The 24,673-nt window shown below is 42.4% G+C and overlaps 1 protein-coding gene across 1 annotated transcript in view; it reads left to right on the forward strand.

Annotated features, from left to right (window-relative positions):
- The first annotated feature begins 1,188 nt into the window (after nucleotides 1–1,188).
- Nucleotides 1,189–24,673, forward strand: part of LOC117251267 (beta-galactoside alpha-2,6-sialyltransferase 2-like) — a 77,633-nt gene continuing 54,148 nt past the window's right edge. Inside the window, exon 1 of the mRNA XM_033617423.2 lies at nucleotides 1,189–1,421. The gene's annotated coding sequence lies outside the window, so the exon portion shown is untranslated. The remainder of the gene's footprint in view (nucleotides 1,422–24,673) is intronic.

Consider the following 24,673-nt stretch of genomic DNA (forward strand, 5'->3'; position numbering starts at 1 on the left):
AACCAACAGTAACCCTTCAGACATGGTACCTAGACCCTAGCGTTTCCACCGCAAACAGTGCTCTTAAATGTGGGCGGGGTTGTTGTCACTCACTGCTCCATCCAGCACTCACTGTATTTCCTCATTACCGGTGACACAGAGGGAAGTTTGTACCTTGTTTATCGCCCACAGAACGAGGCATTTTCAATACAAAATAAAACAGGCTGCAGTGAGAGTCTCTCCATGGGATATTTAAAAGAAGCAGGTTTATGCATTTAGTCCTTCTCAGGCAAGCTCAGGGGTTTAGTGTTGCCGGAGCCCACAGGAACGATGCTCTGCGATGCTTTTTTTTCTCCAAGAGAGGATTAGAATATATGCAGTTCAAATAACCTGGTCGAAATTGATATATATATATGCTAAAGATCCACTCATTACTAAAAGTGTCTGTCATATAAAAACTAAAGTAATGGTCAGTGAAATTTATGGTGTGCTGATGGATTCACGTCGTCAGCTCATGCATTGAGTAACATTACAAGTTAATGTTCCACCTTAAAAGTTGCCGGCAGTCGGCCCAGTGAATTAAGTTATTCTTTCTCAGACTCCAGCTGCTGTGAGAGGCAGCAAAACATCCTTTCATTTTATAGTTACAGTCTACTATAAAACTCTCCACAGTATGAACGGTGGTTACATGAACCTCAAAACCAGCCGCAACTCAGCCCTGAGCAGAGTGACCGTCCTCTACTGACCAATCAACAGACTGCAGTGTTCACAGCTCCACCTTTTAGTACCAGATCTGTGTGCTAGGTACCCCAACAGAGGAGGGACCAAAAATGGGGACGGTACAGAATGGTTCCATTGGTACCATCCACAACTTTTCACAGTGGAAACGGAAAAAGAAGGCATACCGAAGTGAACTGAACTGCTTGGTGGAAATGGGGCTTTATTAATAGCCTGAGCTTTTTTTCTTTTTTTTTTTTTTTTAATACATAATGTTCCCAAAAGTCTCCTCTTTGAACTGGAACTGCTGTGAAGTCATCACATTTATGATAAACAATCCTTTTCCTCCTCTGTCTCTTCCCTGCCTGCTGCTTCCAGGAAGGTATCAAATTCAATATCAATACACCTTTCCTCCCTCCCTTCCTTCCTCCTTTCCTTTCCTTCCCTCCAGGGCCCCCAAAAATCAGAGCCCTCTCTGACTCCGCCCCTCCAACTCAGTGGATGTGGATGCGAGAAAAAGGCCAGCAACAGAGTGACAGACAACACAGCCCCTGCCTCCGCGCCGCTCAGCGTAGTAGTGGATATCTCCTCTGTGAACGGGGAGCAGAGGCGAGCCAAACCGAGCTGCATGATCGCTGTGCAACAAGGCGACCAGGAGCAAAATGGACCTCCGGACAGCAGCAGCAGCAGCAGCAGCATCCAGTGAGGACCGACACAGTTTTTAGGTAAGGCTTTGTTCGCTTTCCGCAGCATTTCCATACAGATCGACATTTGCTGCTTCAGCGCGCTTTGTGCAGGACACAGGGCTGCACGGGGGGGAGGATGTGCATGCACGATGTTTGCTTGAAACGATTGAATATTTGAGGATTCTCTGGGAGCAGAGCTGCAGATTAAACATGTAGCGGAAAAAAAGCCTTTGTCTGCTTACTTTACCGGATCGTGGTGATGATCGCAGGAAGCTCATTGAACAGCAGCTCGTTCGGCTCTGAAAGGTTCACACCAACGATTGCTTTAATACACATCAGGGGGGATAATTGACACATGCAGCAGAGTTCAATGTGGATCAGTTAACGACGCTGCTGCCTCTGAGTCCTATTTAAGAAAATCGGGTTTCTCCAAACTGAAGAGTTCATTCACAGCTCACAGCTCACAGTGGAGGCAGGCCTGCACGTTGTTCTTCAACTTGAGGAGAAGATGCAGAGGGTTATTGTTCCCTTGACATCCAGGTTTATTTTCCCAAACTGCTCCATGCACATAGTGACACCCCATGCAAAACAGGAAACCCAGGCCAAGAGAGGAGCCCCAGCTGAAAGGGATATCACTAACATGCTTGCACCATAATGTCAACCCACTGATTCATCTAATATTACAGTGATAGCCTGTTTGATAAGAGCATGCATGCATGGGTCTGTGATGGAAATAACCTGCTCCTGTGCCCCAAAAAGTTAATTTTAGTGGCAGTGTTGATGTGTTTATTTCACATGGCTGCACGTTTTATATCCACAGCTGCACCGCTTCGCAACTGTAGCAGGCTTTTTTGTTTGGAGCAATTTAATTAGTGACAAAACTGATAACATCTCAGCTTCGGGACCAAATGCTTTAAATTAAACACAAAGGCACTATGTTCCCTAATCGCCCTCACATCACAAGATTGAGGCCAGTGAAAGCATTTAAAAGCAGAAGACAACACAGATGTGTCAAGGGCAATTAAGTGTCTTCTTTTTGTGTGGGGGGTGTTTGGAGTGTGTTGCCCTTTGAAGTGCCGTGAGTTGTCTGATAGCAACAGGAAAGTGGAGTTTTAGCACTCAGAGCTGTCAGGACTTCTCTCAATGTCACCCAAACACATGATCACATCACCTTCAAGAACAGCAGCGGAGGTCGAGAGTAGACTGAAACTCATTACAATAAGACCACACACACACATTCACACTTCACTGTAGTCCACTGGAATCAAAGGCACCAGTCTGTCCTTTGTAGTTTCTTCCCTGTGCAGCAAAACAGCACCGGGAAGAAAATACAAAGCCTCTCTCCAGGTTATAGTGACATTGCGTCAGAAAAGTGTCATTTTGTTTGTGTGTGCAGCTGCTGAATAACTATGTGCACCCTGGTTTTCAAAGCTTTTCAGAGGACGAAACTTGGCGGACGGTGTTTTTTAACCAGCAGAGTACAGCTGAGAGGACACATTATATAAAACTAAAGCTAAATAATTTATCTTTTCGGTGCCAGGACATTTTCTTTCATAGTGAGTGAACTATAGATGTTGCTACCCACTGCTCTTACGATGCATTATGAATGTGCTAATGGGTACCTGATAAATGCGCTCACCCACCACCAACGTGTGAAAGAGTTGTGAGTCTCGCCGAACATCTGCATTATTGCTTTTACACAAAACTATGTAATTACTGCTACACATTGGCTGGCACCTCTTTGTCTCTGCAGCTGGATATTTATTGTCTTAAAACAGGTTGGCCTTCCCGTAGCGTGTGCAGGCAAAGTACAGGTGTGTAGGAGACCGGGTTTCTTTGTATGCACTAACAATATGCCACTTTTATCTTACAATGGAGAGCCGCCATACAGCAGACCTGCAGCGATTTTCCATGCAGGCACTAGTTTGTCACTTTTTTCCCACTTAATCTATAAATTCCAAGCAAAATCTAAGACTTGCTCCACTCAGTATTGTCCTGTTAAGCAAAGAGAGTCTCCAGAAATCCATGTGAACAGGCTATAGAGACACAACAGGCCGCCCCACCTATATTAGGAGAGCATTTGATACAAGGTGACACCCATTTTTCTCAAAGAAATTATTGTGCACTTAAATGACTCATGATGTACAAAAAAAATAACTGTAGGCACTAAGACCCACCCTGAGATGAGACAGTGTATGTTCGTGTTTAATTCTTCCCCAGACAACTCCCCGTTCTGATTAACTGAGGAATCGATGTACACATTGATGCATGCAGACATGCAGCTGCTGCCCGCTGAGAGGGGGTAAACAAGGATAAATTAAAGCAACACTGTGAGAATTTTTATTGTAAACCACAGCTTCAGTCAGTGGCTTGAAAACAACTTCTAGAGGTTGCTTTTTTTAAAGCTACAAAAGAGAGAAGTGAGAGACTGCTGCTGTTCTAAAAATACCAATTGATGAAATGCATAAGTGCTGTCAGCGATGACCCAGTAAAGGAGGTAACTAGTTAGTCAAAGATTGACTGCTCTGATTAACATGGCACCAGAGGAGGAGATTAATGTGCAAGAGTGTGCAGTGAAGAGACATTCTCTGTGGAGTTTAACATAAATCTCGGCAGGGTTGGGCTGATGGACGATGCCATTGTCAGTCAGTGACCACTGATACCACCAGAAGCCCCCCTGCCACCCACACACCAACACCAGGGCACAGGTTTGCGGTGGCGCTAATGGCATTCGTTGCAAGCTTAAGAAGTCACAGTTTTATTTTATCTACCAGATGGACTGTGGGATGCCAGATAGGCACAGTGGTACCCGTTTTAGCAACCAAGTTTGTTGCTGCCATCGTGAACATTTGCCATGTCACTGATCAATATCTGCTCACATCTGCTTGGATGAGTGCCTTTGTTTTAGTTCTGTGGCATATAAATATATTAGGGGTTCTGGCAGATTGGTCAAAAAGTGACAAAAGAAGTGTTCTGAAATAACCTGCGCTCTGTTTCCACCACACTTTCTGTATGGTACCTTTGGAACCAAAAGTAACCCTTCAGACGTGGTACATAGACCCTAGAGTTTCCACCTCTCAGGCAAGCTTGGGGGTTTAGTCTTGCTGGAGCCCACAGGAACAACGCTCCATGACCATTTTTTTCCCTCCAAGTGAGCATTTGGATGTACGCTGTTCACATACACTGCCGACTGCAGTGTTCACAGCTCCACCTTTTAGTACCAGATCTGTGTGCTAGGTAACCCAACAGAGGGGGGACCAATAATGGGGACGGCACAGAACAGTTCCATTGGTACCATCCACAACTTTTCACAGTGGAAACAGAAAAAAGGGTACGTAACTGAACTGTACCGTACTGCTCGGTGGAAACGGGTCATCTGTCACACACACTGGTGCTCAGTCTTTTTCTCTGCTCTTGTCTCAGTCCTGACAGTTGTGCTACTATAGATTGCTGCAGGGACCCGAAGTTAGCTTCACCCTGGTTCCCTCATCAAAAAGCCAATGGGATTTTTCCATTGAATTTTGGAAAATTGCAGAAAATAAGCTCTGTGGCAAACATACGTTTATATTATCTACACGTTTTGTTCAGCAAAATAATCTTCACAAGCCTAAATGCAATCGTCTTAAGTATGACGCTAACATTAGGCTATAAACAAACTACACTATGATCACATGGCTTAATGAGGCTGTAAAGCTGTGTTCAATGTGATAATGCCCTGTAGTTTCATTTAGCTACCAATTAGTGACCAGCTTTTTAAGACACCTGAAAGCCTAAAAAATCTCAAGGGGGGTATTTACTGTCATATTTTATGTCTTAGAACAAAACGTGAAAGTGTCCCAAGCTTGTCTTAACCACAGACCTTATATCAGGCATCTAACCAAAACCCACTTGACTTCAAGAGGAGGGAACTGAGAGTGCTAAAATGCTACTAGGTTTTAGAACTGATTCCTATACCACTCTATAATGCATAGAGTTAGCGGTGTGCAGGGTTAGGGTGGTTGATAAGCACATATTCTTGGGGTCACCGTTGGCCTCTAGCAATGATGATTGTTGTCTGTTTCACAGTGGACATCGTCACATGAAGCCAATGTCCACTGTTGTTTCAGATCACTGTATTTGGCTCTCCTCGATTGTTATGTACAGTACAGGCCAAAAGTTTGGACACACCTTCTCATTCAATGCGTTTTCTTTATTTTCATGACTATTTACATTGTAGATTCTCACTGAAGGCATCAAAACTATGAATGAACACATGTGGAGTTATGTACTTAACAAAAAAAGGTGAAATAACTGAAAACATGTTTTATATTCTAGTTTCTTCAAAATAGCCACCCTTTGCTCTGATTACTGCTTTGCACACTCTTGGCATTCTCTCCATGAGCTTCAAGAGGTAGTCACCTGAAATGGTTTTCCAACAGTCTTGAAGGAGTTCCCAGAGGTGTTTAGCACTTGTTGGCCCCTTTGCCTTCACTCTGCGGTCCAGCTCACCCCAAACCATCTGGATTGGGTTCAGGTCCGGTGACTGTGGAGGCCAGGTCATCTGCCGCAGCACTCCATCACTCTCCTTCTTGGTCAAATAGCCCTTACACAGCCTGGAGGTGTGTTTGGGGTCATTGTCCTGTTGAAAAATAAATGATCGTCCAACTAAACGCAAACCGGATGGGATGGCATGTCGCTGCAGGATGCTGTGGTAGCCATGCTGGTTCAGTGTGCCTTCAATTTTGAATAAATCCCCAACAGTGTCACCAGCAAAACACCCCCACACCATCACACCTCCTCCTCCATGCTTCACAGTGGGAACCAGGCATGTGGAATCCATCCGTTCACCTTTTCTGCGTCTCACAAAGACACGGCGGTTGGAACCAAAGATCTCAAATTTGGACTCATCAGACCAAAGCACAGATTTCCACTGGTCTAATGTCCATTCCTTGTGTTTCTTGGCCCAAACAAATCTCTTCTGCTTGTTGCCTCTCCTTAGCAGTGGTTTCCTAGCAGCTATTTGACCATGAAGGCCTGATTGGCGCAGTCTCCTCTTAACAGTTGTTCTAGAGATGGGTCTGCTGCTAGAACTCTGTGTGGCATTCATCTGGTCTCTGATCTGAGCTGCTGTTAACTTGCGATTTCTGAGGCTGGTGACTCGGATGAACTTATCCTCAGAAGCAGAGGTGACTCTTGGTCTTCCTTTCCTGGGTCGGTCCTCATGTGTGCCAGTTTCGTTGTAGCGCTTGATGGTTTTTGCGACTCCACTTGGGGACACATTTAAAGTTTTTGCAATTTTCCGGACTGACTGACCTTCATTTCTTAAAGTAATGATGGCCACTCGTTTTTCTTTAGTTAGCTGATTGGTTCTTGCCATAATATGAATTTTAACAGTTGTCCAATAGGGCTGTCGGCTGTGTATTAACCTGACTTGTGCACAACACAACTGATGGTCCCAACCCCATTGATAAAGCAAGAAATTCCACTAATTAACCCTGATAAGGCACACCTGTGAAGTGGAAACCATTTCAGGTGACTACCTCTTGAAGCTCATGGAGAGAATGCCAAGAGTGTGCAAAGCAGTAATCAGAGCAAAGGGTGGCTATTTTGAAGAAACTAGAATATAAAACATGTTTTCAGTTATTTCACCTTTTTTTGTTAAGTACATAACTCCACATGTGTTCATTCATAGTTTTGATGCCTTCAGTGAGAATCTACAATGTAAATAGTCATGAAAATAAAGAAAACGCGTTGAATGAGAAGGTGTGTCCAAACTTTTGGCCTGTACTGTATGTATGTATATTCTTATGTGTTCACTTGTGCCTTTTTATGTTTTTACTCACTGTACAACCAAGTGCCCTCCAGGGACAAATAGAGTTGAAGTTGAAACTGACATTGCCCAACCCTAAATCCCAGTGAACTGCATTAGTTACATTCCTGCTCACATTAGTTAAATCAAAACCAAATCAAAGCAAAGACATTATGGGATATGGAAGTATTTTCTGAGAAATCACAGCTCCTTGTGAAAGTGTGTTAGTGTTGAGGGGTGGGTTGTGTGACTGACTGACCTTACAGCATTGAAGGAAAAATGGAAAACAGATTCCAGGAGAGAAAAGGCAGGAATTATGCCTCAAGGACACATCTCTTTACCGTCGGCACTCACACTGTAAAGACATACAGACTTCCTTTCTCTGAAAGACTGATACTGTATGCAGTGGTTGATCATCTCACCAGCAGCACAGTAATGCATCTTTTTTTAATATGGCACCATTGCAGATTTGAGGCTGCTCAGATTCTCAGTCTTATTGATTTAACCATAAGATGATATCGCCTGTCATAAGAATGAGTTTGGAAGCTGTCAGTTTAAATGTCTTAATTGCAGTTATTGATAGGACTTGTTTAGGACTTGTTTTTGGCCACCTGGAGGCAGGGGTTAAGTTTTTAACACTGTATTGACATATCACCACTTTTTAAGTTGATGCAGTGGCCAATAGTTATTTACAGCATCATAATTTACATGTCTCTGGTCACCTGATGAATGTAAATCAAAATGTAAATAAATTATTTCACAGCAACTTAATACAACACAATCTCTGACTTTTGTTTGGTATCTGATGTCGGCATGAATTGTTGCACACTTCTGATCCGCCATTCCTACAGTTAGCTTGTTTACTATGTTACGTGAATGTCACTGAGCCCTGTTAAAACTTTATATGGAAAAAAAGAATTGTCTAATATTCTTATTGAACAGTCAAATTTTATTCAACTGATATAATTCTTAGTTGGGTACAGCCCTTGTTTTGTGTATGTTCATTGAATCAATCAAACTTTACTTTGCAGAAACTGAACACGGTAGAATAGAAACCCCTCCACCAACTAGTGTTTTGTAAGTGTAATTGCAGAGTGACGCAGACACACCAGTGCAAAATTAACAATGCTCAAAATGGTGTGGGCTCTGCATAAAGCCTACATACAACTATAAAATAGCCTTGAGAACCCGAGGACACCACTGCACTAGCAACTTGTCAATCACAAGGTAGCCAAGGCCTAAAGCATACCCTGATTTATCATCTGTTTTACTCTAAATGTGACTCTTTACTAAATGAATTTTATGCTGTATTGAGGAAGACTTGAAGCTAGTAACTGAGATCATAAACTCTTTACAAAAATATTTACTGAGATAATCAGGTGAGAAGTAGGGTCTTTTTCTCACAGACGTCGTCTATACAATCTGACTTCTTTTTAGCTACTAGTGGAGTTGGCTTCACTTTTCAGACCCTGATATAACCCTTTGCCTAGAACAGAAAAAAATACGATTTTCCCGTCTTACTGCAAATCAAAATCCAGTGCTCAGTGGCCTACAGCTGCTCATGAAATTGCAAGGCCAAACTTTAAGGTCAAAACTGTAGCTCATTTTTACTTACTCCAAAAAATTCTCAATAATTTAATATTTTTACTGTCGGCCAAGGCTCGAGGTAGAGTTACATTTTTATCTGTTCCAGGCTGTATATTTGGTGATACAGTACAGAGAGGAGTGGAAGGATTGCATGGGCAGGGCACTCTGGGAAGGTGGAGGTGTAATTTCAGATGCGCGCTAACCCACCAGAGCAGCAGTTATCTGAGCTCAGCCTTCAAAAGCGGGAGCGCTGGAGTCATCAAGACCAGCTGTGCCGCTCACTCCTGGCTGAGCGCTCAGAGGACAGGGCTCTCCACGAGAAACACATGGATGTCCGGGGTTATTAGCCATCTTCACGAGATTGTAAACATCCTGAGAGGAGTTGTTTGGGCGTTTGATGTATGGTGCTCGACTCCTTATGTTGAGTCTTCTTAAATGGCGACATGGGATGTTTGAGCAGCTTATTGCGGCACAGCTTTCATAGTTGCGCTATAAGTCCCTGATAGGCTGCTAATCTCAGTCTGTGTTTAGAAGTAAGTGTCCAGAGTTCAGGCAGATTATAGAGAGGTTAAGCTGTCTGAAAATGGCTGTAGAGCTGTAGATTAGTGGGTTTGTTCTCCGGCCTGGCAAACATGAATTTCTCCACAAATTCAAGTGTGGTGAACCCGATAGAAGCAAATCCTGTCAGCATTTATTTTGAAGCATTAGCATATGTGTTAACCTGTAAGATCTGCTCTGTCTGGATCAGAGAAATGTTGGTTTTAGCTCTTAAGAGTCGCAACATCTTCCTCAGCCCTGAGCAGGCAATTTAAAGTCTTGATTAATCTCTTCCTCAGTCAGACACAAATGGAGTGAGGGTCACTGTAGAGGGCAACTAGTCATACAGTCTGATGGTACAAGCATTGTGATGTCATTCAGCCTCCACAAGAAGGTGAACAGACAGTGAAATGAGCTTTAAGTGGACTTTCTCTACTTTCTCACATCAAATGCCCGCCCGCTGTGGGTGTCAGTGCTCCCAGCTGTATTTATGGGCCATAATGTGAGGTGTAGAGCTGCATTTCCTTCATAGGACCTTGCTGTTGGCAGGCTGTATTGGAGAGGGCTCTGTGCACCGTGAAAGCCTGTCATGAAGAACCACTGCCCTGTGTGATTTATCAGAATGGGATGTGCTTAGAAGGTCAGGATGATTCAACTCTTCCCGGGCCCATGTTTTCGTCAGATGTCCTTTATTCTTAAAGTGGAGGTTACTTGGGTGACTCGGAGTGCTTTAAGTGCAGTGTTGTCGGATTCAAACTTTTAAGTCTTCCTCCTGTTTAGATGCGGAACAGCCAGTGGATGTCTGTTGGCTGATGACTTTCTCTTGTCCGTTTCTCACTCGGAATGAGTCAGAGGCTTGTTTTCTCTCAGGGGCTGTGTCAGTAGTACTGGTTTTAAATGAAACACGTCCTCTGCTCTGGTAATTACAAGGCGCATGAGCACTTCACATGGTGCTCTGATAGAAAGAGAGGGGCTAATTGGCAGAGTATAGACCTTGTCCAGGTGTGTGTGTATGTGTGTGTTGATGTGTCCAGGTGTCAGCTCGGTATTATGGATGTCTGCACTGCTCTCTGCAGAATGAAGGCCCATTGTGCGCACAAAGATGCAGCGTGTAGACCCAGCCGTATCCTCTCCGCACTGTGGATCAGGTGTGAATTTCCTACAGCAGATGGACTGTGACAGGTGTGTGTGAGAGACTTCCGCCGCCCAGCACCTCTTGGCCATTATTGGGTGCAGTCGCTTCTTCAGAGCAAGATTAATGAGTGTCTAAGCACGCCTTTGCAAAAATAGACATTTTTGCTTGGCTGATCTAATCGGCGCTGTGGTTGAAGGAGGATAGCAGGGGACAGGACAGACCTAATCTGTCTCAGCGGGATCAGTCTTTAATGGAGTTAGTACTTTCTGCTTTGACCTTGCTGGACCTGGTATTACAACAGCATGAAGCCATCCCTCATGATTTCGCTACCACCAAGAGAGAATCGGGATGAAAGCTGTCTCGTTTTTCCTTTTGATCACTGACCACGATTTGATTTTTCCTGTTTTATGCATCACATAGAGGGGAGGGTATGAAATATATATTTCCTCCTTTACCAGGGAGGCAGTGCAGCCAAGAAGAGTGAAACACACTGCTGAAAAGCTGATGTGTGACAGCTTTAAGGGCTACTTTTAAACTCCCACAAACCTATCGGACATCAGAGATCATCACTTCAAGGATCCAAAAACAAAAAAAAAAAAAAAGGGGCTTATGTGGAGTTTGTGTCAGTGTGGGTTTTCTCTGGGTTCTCCAGCTTCCTCATGCAGGTTAGGTCAAGTAGTTTCTTTAAATTCCCCATAAGTGTGAATGTGAGTGTGAGTGGTTGTTTGTGTCCGCCCTCTGACAGTCTGGCAACGTGTCCAGGGTGCACCCCGCCTGTCAGCTGGGATCAGCTCTAGCCCCCATAGAGCTCAAGCAGTTACAGAAAACTGATGGATGTTTTTGTTTATACATCCTGAAACTTCAGTGTTTTGATTCACTCTTGTCACTCTCATCAGCCCGGCCAGCTGCTGTATTCAGCAAAAAATGCTTTCTCAAAGCCACTGTACACTACCTATTCAGCACCTGGTGGCAAACAGACCGGGTAATGACTAGCTGGTGAACATACTGGAGAGTTTAGCAGCTAAAGAGCAGCAGATTTCCCTCATGAGTTGATACAGATAAAGCTAGAGAGACAATATTGCACCTTTCCTTTGTCTTGAAGGATACAAACATGACTTTAGATGAATGATGATGTTGCTTCATGTCTGCTGGATGTTAACATATAAAACATATTAACTTTATCAGGTGATAATATGTCAATGTGTTTGTAGCTTGTGGCCGAACATCGTTAAATTTTGGCTGATTTAAAGCTTTGATAATATCAGTTCTAACAGATTTAAATTCATTTTATGTAAAATATTTCAATATCTGATCACATGATTTTGTTTTAGGACTATGAGTGATTATTTGACTGGGCCAAAACTTAGTGCAGATGTATCAGTATCTGTGTCAATGTATAAGTAAAGGTTAAGGTGTTTTTTTTTTTGACAGTGAGCAGGTTGTTGCCGTGGCTGCCACCTGGAAATATTGGTGTTTTCTATTTCAAATCCCCAGCAGAAAACAATGTAGGTAGTGTTAAAATCAGCGTCACCATTACACAGTTGCAAAGAGCTCTGACAGTTTTGTTTTTGAACTGGAAAAAGTCTCAAAAAACAAGAACCAAAAACTCATTTAGGGGATTATCAAAAAATCTGTTTCTCAAACTCCAAATATTGACGTAGGTATGGGCCTTCAAAATCCAGTATTGGCTGTCATAAATTCTCAACAGTCAGTAATGTCTGTGGAGCTGGTTGACTTTAATCATTTTGTCAAGGGCTGCAACTTTATCTGTTAATCTGTTATTTTCTTGATCAATTGAGTAAATGTTTGGTCTATATTACACTTGTGGGCATTCTCAGCATAGGATAGTTCATAAATTGGAAAGTAAATATAGTTACACATAGTTGGACATTCTGTCATATACATATGATAACACTTAACTGCACTTCATTTTCTATTGTTTCTATCTCTCTTGTCATTCACAGTGACAGGCTGTTTACAAAATCAACTGCCATTTCAAGAATACAGGATGTTTACACACAATTTTACTATGGTAGAGAAATGAGCTGTGGTCATTCTTACAAACATAGTTAGTGTTTTAATCCAGCTGTGATGTTTCCATTCATTAAAAGTATCCAAAAAAGTATTGTGGTATTGGTAGAAACTGGCAGGGCTGCCCTCAACTAAGAATTTTCCTAGTCGACCAATAGTCGTCATTTAGGTCCATTAGTCGACAAGTCGCCTGCATGTTTATGATATTAATTTATTAAATGATATATTTTGGGCGTGGCAACACAATGGTTTGAGTTGAAGGTGTGAGAAAGAATAGTATCAGTAACATTGTTAACACTGTGCTACATTACAGAGAAATACAAACCGTACTAATGAACCTTCATTAATATAGGCCGATATTTTATCTACAAGTGCACGTCACACACTGAGCGAGCCGCCTGTTAATGACGCTGTGGGCTAATGGGCATGTAGCTACTTCCATGTTTCAGATGATACGTCATGTTTGTAGTCGACCAATGAAGATGAGTTTACATATCACCTTGGGCTCGTCCATCACCTTCTCAAAATGATCCCGCACTTTGGATTTCCTGCCCGACGTGTTATTAACTAGCCTGTGGAATAATCGCAGGTACCAGCCCTGGAAATTAGGGGCCGTACACATGGTGTGTCTTTAACCACTGCTGTTTATAAGTGTGTAGGCCTGTTGTCTGTGGGACAGATGTAAAGCTCTGGGTAGCCCTGCACAAAAACAATCAACTTTTCTGTGATTATCAGGCTGAATATTTACAGAAGAAGGGAAAGATATCTGTCAGCTGTGATTGGTTTGTAATGTGATTCCTGTCTGACTCCTGAGTGTGGTCACTTCCTGTGTCTGTCCCTTCAAATCAGTTTTACGTTTGGCATATTCAGACAGCTCATTTTTTCTGACCAGCAGTCCAGAACCCACAGGTATTCAGTTCAGTGTCATAGAAGATGATGAAAACCAGCACATATGCACATTAGAGAAGTTGCAACTGGGACATTTTTGGCATGTTTGCTTTAAAAAAGGACTTTAATGTTTGTTGTTTCTTTATTCTTTATGTGGAAAGTTAGATCATACCGACAGATCTGGATCTAGTAATTAACTGACTGAGTATCTGTGTTTATACATAAAAATACCACAGCTGACCTTTTATAGTGAACAAGCAAAAATGACTAACCATGTTTTTTTTATGAATCATTCTTGAAAGCAGTGCCATCATACTGGTGGAGAGCAACACTGGTTGACCTGCATAACATTCAAGTCTGGGCATGCCTGGCTTTTTTTTTTTTAAAGGTTAGTGGCCTGCTTGGGGTTTCCTTTCAGTCTCTTTACTCATGAGGAGATGAATATTCCTTATTCCAAGTGTAGCATTTTCCAATGAAGACGTGGGATATGCCAATATAAATCGAGTTTTAGGAACATGTATAAAGCGCATTTGGAATACGCAGTTTAAAACACACGACTTCTTGCTTGTTTACAGTCAGCTATGTGCATTTCCCACTTCATGATGTACTGGAAACTACCAGATCCATACTGGAAACCCAGTTTGCAAGGCTGAGATAGAGCTGGCTGCCCAAAAGAAAAGCCCACATTTCTGGAAAGAGAAACACACCTACTGTTAAACCTCATGAAAGACTTGGATATCAGCAGGTTTTTGGATATGCGGAAATATGTAGAATTTATTAGGACGTACGTCAGGGGGGCCTTTTACGTCAATCTGAGTAAGCACGGCTGCATGTGAACAAGAACATTGGTTGGAATATTCATTTTCATGAACCATGTAACCAGCTCAGTATGAATATTGTGGATTTTTTGGAATAAGGACAGAAACCAGAATATTTTGTACATCTAAACATAGTCATTGCATCTGCGGCTACAGTCTGTGCTTTGCTTTAGGTTCCAGAGCTAGTCTGTACTTAGCTGTACATCTATATGCATGTGTGCACCCATGCGATTGCACGCTCTAGTGTATGTGATTGGCAGGCAGTTGGATGGCTGGAATGAGCTCTATCGCCTGCAGTGTGTTCTCGGCTCCACATGCTAGGTGCCAGTGGTGAGGAGCCGGTTGATCTACTGCTGGTAGTAAGTCACATTTCCACACAGAGACTGGCAGGCAGAGCAGTAGTACAGTAACTGCACACATGCACGTTTCCTCACGCGAACAGAGATGCAGCACGCATACAATATTCATATTTCTATTGCGTGGGGGAGACATAACGTTAAAATGACTGACTTCAGTACAAACACACGCAGATGCAAACAGTCAGTGGAGCGGTGTCTGCACTTACATCTGCATGCACAGCACCACAGTTAAATATAGGTCACAGAATAAGGCAGATGTGGAAGGAAGGAGAGAAGGTGAGCAGTGGAAGTGGAAGTGAAGGGAGGAGGAAGCCTTTCATTATGTCATCATGCTGGAGCAGTGGCAGGATTAGCTCTTGGCAGGATATATAGGAGAGTTTAACCCCTGAAATTTTAGCTTCTGTCTTGCAAGTAAAAAGTAAAAATTCTTTCATCCATCAGGGAAAACAAAGATACTCTGTGTAAACAAAGACACTGTATATCATCAACCCTGTCTTCTATTTGGCCTGGAAACCATGCTGCAGAAGTAGCATTAACGCTGTATTTAAAGCAAAAGACAAAACAGTTCTACTTGATTGTTTTAGACAACAAGACAGCACTTTAGCTCCGACATCGGCTTGTCTTCAGTTGCTCATTTATATAGGCTTAGGTAGCCAGCCATTCAGTCTGCAAGCTATTCTTAACAGCTGCACTTTGGGGTTTCAAGATGTGATGAAGTGCAGTGGACCCTTTGTTGAGCTCGGACGCTGGCAGTATAATTACACAGGCTGAAGTCTGATGTCCTGCTCGGTAATAACCTCATTGCCTCCTGAGGCTAAAGCAGGGTGGACCTGTAGCAGGGGGTTCATTAAGCGAGGAGAGAGAGAGAGAGAGAGAGAGAGAGGTCTCGGTTCATTTAGTCGTTGCATATGCTTCCTCTCTGTAGCTCAGTTTTCTCACCTCAGTTCAAGACTTCAAGCGGCTCCTGATGTTCCTGTTTCAGTCGTCCTTTGCTTGCGTCTGCTGCAGTGTCTAAGTTTTCTTGTCTGATCTGCAAGCGCACAAATTTTCATCTCATTGTGATATGAGAAAGCTCAGCGGTGCGTGTCGTACAGGGAAATATTATGCCTTGTATTGGCTGAGTTTGGGCGGTTCATATTACAGCGGTTCCTAAAAATGGTGCAAGATCAATACCTGTATAAGTGCCTGTGTGTTAATGACAGTTTTGTAACTGGAATTCCACTTGAGAAAAAATTATTACTAGGATTAAATTGCAGATGGCAATTTTTCTATATCTGATGCAGCCCAGGAGTCTGGAGCATATAGATTTTTGACTTGTGAGACATCAGACTTAAGTGTGTAAGAAAGGTGTTGATCAGATGGCTAATTTACATCCATGTGATCTCTGTTTCATAAATTACATTTGACATGTTGCCGGTAATTCTGCGTAGCTGCTTCACAAGTTTACACCTTGTCGTCTTGCCTTGGGATTAATAGCTGATTTTTTTTCCTGTGCAGCTACACAGCCTCCCTGTTAAAATGATGAATTATTCAAATTCTGCTCAGCAAAGTCAAAGTTGGAATTTGCTCATTTAAATTTCAGAAGGTGTGGACTGTGTGGAATTCGGCAGATAGTACAGTCCTCCATTTTGACCAGGAGTATGTGAACACAGCATGAATCGCACACATCTTCATTGTCCGTGTCTTCGCTTCTTGTACTCTTGAAACAAACTAAGTCGTACTGTGATGCTACATTTTTACTTTATGGTACGGTTCGCCTCACCTTGACGTGGCTCACTTAAGGTACCAGGGGTCTTATTTATAAACATTATGTATGCACAAAACAAGGCCTGAAAGAGGCGTACGCCACGTCCCACACAAAAGTTGTGATGTATACAAACAGACTTGATGGGTGAAACTTTGACCCATGCTTATGAACATTTTGGAGACGTGAAATTAGCGACGCAGATGGTGAGGTCGAAGCCTGATTGTAGAAGTTGTGGAATATTTTTTGCCGCACACCATTTTTGGCTTTTGTTGGTACGTACCTTTTTAGTATGGATCCTATGGATTTCGTTTTCCACTGTGGATAGTACCCCTCAGTGTAGGCGGGATTTTCAGCTGATCCCCATAGTCAACATGAAACTGCCGTGACATCATCTTCAACACGATATTCACTGAATCCTTTCATTGGCAGCCAAACAAAGAAATTTCTGCACTTTGTCAGTTGTACGCCATAGTGTATGTACTTGACAGTTAAGATGAACTTTGGTTTGTACCCTTAAGGTACCGAGTTTGGTACCCAAACATAGTAGTGTATGGTGTAGTATCGCAGGCTGCCTTTTTTTTAACCTGATTGGAGTGGATAAATGAATTATAGCTGCTATTGACTGTAGCTTTGCTATAAAAAAAAAAAAAAAATAGCAGGTTTATGCAGGTTGTCTCGTGCTGTACAAGTGACGATCCTCTCTGACCAATCAGTAGTCTGCAGTGTTTTGACTCCACCATCTTTCAGCTCAGCTCGCTTAGAACGTCAATCAAGGGGGTACCAAAAAAGTACGAAGTGCCATCCAAAACTTCAGCTAATGGACAACAAAAAAAGAGCAAGTAGAGTTGAGCAGAGTTGTGTTGTATGCAGTGGGAGTGCAACATTACTATGATTTGGTGGTGTTAACCCAAAAACACTCCACTCAAGTTCAAATTCATAAATAACCCTGGGCCCCAGTAGTGAAGATGCATACACCCACCCAGCGCCCACTTCTATTTCAAACTACAGCCTGTTTCTAAATGTGTCTCCCTCATGTAATGGCTTACTGGAAAATCAGTTTTTCTTACTTTTCATACATGGAGCACACACTGCATTAACATTCATTTCATGTTCTGTTCACATAATCCTGTGAGACTTGGCCTGGAATTTCAGACAAGTTCACAAATAAAGTCAGAAAACTAAAATATCTCTTGAACACACAGTTCATGCTTCTGTCTGTTCACAAATGCTTAGCGGAGCTCGTCTTGTTGGCTTTTTCCCCTCTAACCTCACAGTGATGTATTAGTGTGTAGCTGCTTGAACTGCTACGAGGTGAATATTAAAGCGAAACGGCTTTATTTTTTAGATGGAGAACAACTCCACTCTTGTGTGTTCAATATTTTATGAGGAACAAGCCCTATGGTCAGTGTTTTATTTGAAAGAACGTGCACGCTTGCATCCTATTGCTGTGCGGCGTGCAAAATAGAGAAGTACAGCTTGTTCTCTTGCAGAACCAGTCTGCTTTTGGGGACTGAATATCTCTCTGCCTTTATTTATACGACTCTTTAATTATTTCCTTTGTCTTTTGACGTGTTAAATGCCACAAATAATTTCTTTTACGCTAATTAGACTCTGCCCACTCATTGTGAATGACCGTCAATTCTGTGCTCACATACAGGCAAGCAGTGAGAACGTCCCTGTGAGTCAACCTCAAAGCATTTGCTTTGGATTTTCTGTAAAGTTCATGTGTTGTGTTGACTTTCCTGTGCCAAGGTCAGAGCCTTCACTGTCAACAGAAACATCTGCCCCTTATCTGGGAATGTTTTTTGTCAAGTATCATCTGATGAAAGTATTCATAACACAGCATCCCCACCACGATCCCTCAGCAGAGCGTAGTAAAGTGGACTGAACTATTTTCAGTGAGCTGCTGTTCGGCTGCATTCCCTCAAGGGCTGTCCAAGCACTTACCTGGCAGTCAAATAGTGGAGTTCAGTACAGTCACCTCTGGCGATGCCTGGACTGTGGACACATTGAGAATATTACAGCAGGCAGCAGCAGGGCATGCTGGGACTCAGGAAATGTGATTACATAAAAGAAATAAATATATCCATAAATATAGTCTCTATATTTTACTCTTCAGGTTCTGTTGTAGTTTTAGCTGCATTTGGCTGCCCTGAAGAAATCCAGAGCCATTATATTGTATTCATCAAGTATTTTTGTTAAAAGCAGTGTTAACTGTGGCATTTTGATTTTTTCAAAAATGTATTTTAGTTTAAGTCAGATTTCAGTTATGTGATTTTTTGTAGCAAAATTTTAGTCACATTTTTTTGGTCATGCTTTTATTATTTTTATGTCCTCTAAGCATTTTTAGGCTTCAGCTGTTGCCTTCTTTGTTGTGTACAGTTACCATGGTTACATGGTAGACATGGGGTGGTATTGAAGTGTTAAGGTATACCAGGGTATTTGAAAAACCCGAAGGTATGATTTTTCAATACCATTGAAAATACAGCTGCTCCTTTTTCTTTTAAACTGATACAGAGATGCTGTATTGAGGTGATGTATTGTAGTACACAGCCAACATCACCAGAGGTCAGTCTCCACTGGTGGAACAGGCAGCCAAGCTGAGAAAGATGGTGACTGTGAGTGGTGGGGATAACGTTACAGGACTAGTAAAAAAAGAAAAATGGCTCTGACTTGTTTGGGAGTATCGCCACCAGGGGAGGGTGATATGGCCTTAAAGTTTTATGACAATATTTCAGGGTATTTTTGTGATAACGATATTCTTGATAATATGGCAGAATACTGAAAATGTTTACTATTTATTCTAAGAAAATACAATTGCAACAAAAAAGGTATTTATAGTTTTATACGTCAACATAAATGTTACAGTTTGCCTTCAGGTAGTCAGTAAAAATTAAACAGAAATTATTGGGATTTTTTATAAATGTCATTATGCTGCATGTTTTATTTTTTGTTCCAGCTGTTTTGTTGCAGCTGCTTCTCTAATTCTCAGTCAGTCGATGAATTTTTAGCCCACAAATCTGTTTCCTCCAAGAACTGCTCACGTCAGATGCCATTATTGACAGAACGTGCCAAAATGCGAGATGCTGTCTCAAGAGACATTTTTGGGCAGTGGAGGATACTGTTTTACTAATCAGGAGCTGCAGTGTGTGTGATTGCACAGATGCCCGCAGGCTGTTGAATAAGACTTTGCATTTAAATAGTAATTAGTGCTTTTGTCTATTCGCCTGTCTCTCACATTATCCTTTAGTTTTTATTCGTTGATATCCAGTGGTTACTTTTTATTTAGTTTTTATACTGAAAAACTGATATTTTTCATAGTTTTTGTTGACAAAATTAGCACTGGTTTCGAGCAATACATATTGAAAGGAATTTACATCGGCTTGCTGCTGTTGACTGACAATACGGACATGGAGGCATGTCAGATTATGTAATAGTCTGTATTCTGTATTTAAGATCAAATGTGTTGCAGGGTAAACATTTTGATAAAGATCTCCTAAAATGGATAATGCAAAAAAAAAAAAAAAAAAAAAAAAAAAAGAATTTCCACCTACAAGAAGTGAAAGTTGATAATAAGGTCACAGGATGAAACAGTTATTCACTGTTGTTGTAGATTTTGTAAATCTACAAAGTACAACACGTTCAGAGAAGACCACAAACTATGCAGGAAAACCACCTTGGTTTGGTGCTCTCAGATGCTGCCTGAGAAAATGTTGCCCTGTGAGGCTTTTTGAAACTGTTAAGCGATGGATTGATTTAACTTAATTGTAGTTTTGGAGGACATATTTTGTGGTGCTGTTGAATGGTATAGCATTATACATTTTTAGGCTTTTTTTAAAATATTTTGTCCATTGTCTTTTAACCACTAGAGTAGACTGTAGAATGTAGATGTAGAAGGAAGAAGAGATGTCGATACATTACAGATGGACGTTACAGCCCTAGAACAATTACAGTTAGACCAGAACACCCAACCAAACTACACTAAGGGTGCTTTCAGACCTACAGTTGTCTTGCTTTGGTCCAAATCAGGGACTAATTTTGTTACAAAGTTGTGAAATTGCCTAGAGTTGGTTCGTGTTGCCACGGAAGCATTTACAGGTGGATCAGATCAAATGCCTTGTGTGAGAAAGCTGCTCGTGATTGGTCAGGATTTCCATGTGGGAAAAATCCAGGAAGTAAACAAAACGTTGAAGAAGAGTACACTTGCAAGATAAATGTGACACTTTCTAATGTCACAATGGAGGGACAACTACGCAGGTTGATTTTAGCGCTGCTCATCGTGGACTATATTGCTGTCATTGTTCATTTTAGTCAAACCATACAGTTTGAAAACGAGGCATGGCAGTTGGTTCAGATCGAGGTCGGAACACATTCTCACCACAAACAAACCGCACCAGAGTTCGTTTGTAACCCACCTCTTCAAGAAGGTCTCGGTCCGGTTGTTTAGGTGCACACCTGAGTGTGACTGCTGTGTTCACACCTGTCCAAACAAACTGCACTTAGGGGGCAAGTGAACTTGAGTTCGATTGAACTGAACCAAACAGGGCAGGTGTGAAAGCACCCTAAGGTCCTTGTTTGTTTGTTTTCATTTCTTCTCTGTTTTACGTTCACATTTCTTTAAAGGTGCTGTATGTAAGAATGTGGCCAAAACGGTTACTGCACTCAAATTCAAAATACTGCCGCAAGTCGTGTCCGCCCCCCCCACCCCTACAGATTCGAGGTTGCTGGACAGCGGCACACTGGAGACTGATTTGTTTGCCCACGGGCGGCTGCCATGGCAGGGCCGCGTTGCCGCGTCCTTGATCTTCGGTTTTCCAGCGGACCATTCGAGCAAGTCCGGCTTCTCTGTCGCTAACGCTGCTGCCAGGATACAGCTGAGGAGTAGCCGGCTGCTAATGCTATGTACCGGGACACTGCTAATGCTGCTTGCCGTGCTGCTGTAGCTCAGTCGTAACTGTAACTGGTGCTGAGACTCTACTGACTGTGTGACTGGTAGACGGCGGTGGGTGGCGCAACAGGCCAAAACACAAATTCAAAACATAAACATGATTTGCGGACCATAATTTTTTTTTTTTTAAATGCGAATATTCTGGCTGTACTATTGTTGTCAGTGAGCTCAGTATGTTATATGAACATTATTCCTTAGTCTCTGTGACATATTAGGAGGATTTACGACTATTGCTTTAGATTTCTTACATATAGCTCCTTTAAGCTAAGTTCACACCACAAAATCAAGCGGCGTCAGGGTCAGACATACAAGATCTTGCACCAGGAGGAATCCCCAATGAGTATATCATGTGATGTGCAGGTCAAACCACAACCTGAAGTCAGGAGGATACTAAAAGATATCAAAGTCAAAGCATGACAAAGCAGCTTTCTAAGTAGGTTCCTAGGCTAATAACTTACAGAAACATTGCATGCAATAGTCCACCTTCCATCTTCTCTTCCCCCCTCTGTCACTCTCTCTGGCTCCCTCTCAAACAAATACACAGACACACACATACACACACAAGTTGGAAATTGTGCACTGCAGCTTGTCTCTGTCCTCAACCAATGTCTTGCTCTCATTGACTGTAGTCCCTGGCAGGCTCAGATTTTTAGCATGCTAGATATCAGGGGAGCGTCTGTGAGGCATCAGTGAACCTCTTGGCTTGCATCTTTGGATAAGTGTTTCCTCTATGCATTTAGCTGCGGCACTGCCCACACAGCCCACATGGTATCTTTATGTATACCAGTTCTTTCTCATCTGCATTTCTTAAGCATTTGAGTCATTTTGTCTCTGTGTCTAGCAGCACAGGGTTGATCAGGGGAGACCAGGGCAATTTTAGCAGTTCTTGATTTTGATTTCATTACTCAAAACCAAATGGTGTTTCGGGCACGTCCCACTGGTAGGAGGCCCCTAGGACACGCTGGAGGGATTACATATCTCATCTGGACTGGGAAAACCTCAGGGTCACCCAGGAAGAGCTGGAAAGCGTTGCTGAGGAGAGGGACGTCTGGGGTGCTTTGCTAGGATTGCTGCCCTTGTGACATGGCCCGGATAAGTGGATGAAAATGGATCGATGGATGGATGCTCAAAGCCTCTTGAAACCATTTTTTTTGTGTGTGTGTGTGTGGGTAACTTGTATCTGCGTTCTATTGTTTACAATCATCAGTTGTTATTAAAAGCAATGTTAGAATTACAATGATGGTTGAAACACAACACACTCTTTGCTGCTGCCCTCCCTGCCTTAGGCCTGCCTGTGTACAAATATGTGTCCAATGCCTTTCTCATGTTAGCGAACGTGCTAAATAGCTTCCTGCGGCACAAACTCAAACTTGTACTCTCCAGCGCAGCTGCTTTCCAAACCATAGGGGAATCACTGAACACTTTACACATAACACTTGAGGGCCAGTTTGCGAGCGCCAAGTCAAGGCCGATTCACCTCTGATCTGGGGCTTTTGTCAGGGAGCTCCCAAAACACAGGGCTCATGTTGTGTAGTGTGAACCTGGCATTAGCTGCATTTACATCGTTTCTTGTTCCTGTATTTTAGGTTGGTGATAGTCAAAGTTTTGTCCACGTACATGGTCGTTTTGTCAACTACCTTCCAACGACAGACACAAGGTGTACAACAGCTAAATTACCTTTCAGCCAATCTTCCTTGCATGATATCACTAATCCAATTACTTCCACCAGAGAATGATTTAGGCCGCTCATTTTAACCTGTACCATCATGCTCAAACAATCTGTATCCATTTAGAAGACAGAAAAGTAATCTTGACTGCTGAATGATAGTAGTACACAGTAGCATAGCCAGGAATTAGAGTGTGGGTAGGCAGACAAAGAGGAAACCAGGTGTGCATCACCCGTCCAAGACAGTTAGGCTCTGAAACGCTACTTTTGCCAAAAATAAGTACCTGGAGTTTAATCATACAAGTGCAATTACAGGCTCCAACACACATTGCATCTGGTTGATGGCGCGGCAGCATATAGCCTGGATTACACACCCACACCCACACCCACACACATACAACCACACAGCTGGCAGACACAAGAGCAGCATTAAATCACACAGAAAGAAGACTAGCAGTAAAAAATCTACATGCCTACTGGGTGCACCAGCAGAACAGCCTGGCACAGCAGCCAAATTACAACACACAGACACACAGACGGCAGAAGCAGAAACACCCAGTGTTAGTATTCGCTTGTGTTTTCAGATTTGCAAAAATTTGCATTAAAGGTTTAGCTTTATCCTTACAGTTTGGATTTCTACTACAATATGTTCACTTGCATCAGTGTTCAAAACCCATTCTTTCTGTCTGCCTGCATACATTGACCCTCTTTCTGAAGCGCTCCGTTTAAGCACCTGTCTCTTTAAGGCCCCCCTCCCAAAAAAGCCCAGTGTGGACACGTTTCAGTCAAAAATAAAGTTAATCCACTGGGTCTGTGCATCCTTGGATGATGGGAGTACATGAGCACTTCTCTGTTTGGTCTTGCAGCCAACAAGGAGCTGCTTTGCCTCTGCCCCATTTGCCATGTCCGATATGGAGAGGATATCACAATAGTGAGGTAGATTCGGCAGGTGGTGGGGATGGTCACCTAGCTGGTGGTGGTTCTATGGCACAGCAGTCCCATAAAGGTCATATCTAGTGTCCATTCTGACTCATTTTCTGATAGAAGGAGCAGGAAACAAAGAGAGTGGGTGGTCTTTTCTTAAGGGTCTCTCAAAACATCAGGAACACATCTATGTTGAGAAACTATGACAAAGTGCATTTTGCATAATTTGCTATCTCTAAATCCAACCGCACTTATCAAGCCAGTGTGATTTCACTATAGTCAAATGATTCAGTCACTTCTGTTTAAGAAATAAGGAGACACTTTTGTCCAGGAGTGTCAAACTAATTTGAGTTCATGGGCCACATACAGCACAGTTCGGTCTCAAATGGGTCAAACCAGTAAAACCGTTGTGTAATAACCAATAACCAAGACTTCAAAAATTTCCTCTGTCTCTTAGTGTGAAGACGTACATCTTGAGAATGTTAGTCCATTTACGAAACAGTCCCATGTAGTAATATTGTCATCAGCACCCAAAACTAAAGTTGAAGCTGTTGAGGAAGCAGGTTAAGTCACCCCCTGCCGTACAAACCATTTACTATTCTAAAGTTTTGGTAGTGCCTTAGCAGCAAGGTTTCACAAATATTATTTTAAAATAGAAGTCTGATACAGATTCTTTTGTACTGAAGCCGCTGATTGATAATATTTTGCACAATGTTCAATATCTTCAAATATGACCACAGTAAATAGTCTTTGTTTTGTCAGAGAGCTGTATTCTGGTCAGGGTGGAAAAGCCTACAAAGCAGTATTTTACATGAAGTAGCACACTCCTCTAACTTCCTCTGAAACCTGGCACCTCTTAACCT

This window comes from Epinephelus lanceolatus, chromosome 14 (genome assembly GCF_041903045.1).
Source record: "Epinephelus lanceolatus isolate andai-2023 chromosome 14, ASM4190304v1, whole genome shotgun sequence".
In the NCBI taxonomy this organism is placed as follows: domain Eukaryota; kingdom Metazoa; phylum Chordata; class Actinopteri; order Perciformes; family Serranidae; genus Epinephelus; species Epinephelus lanceolatus.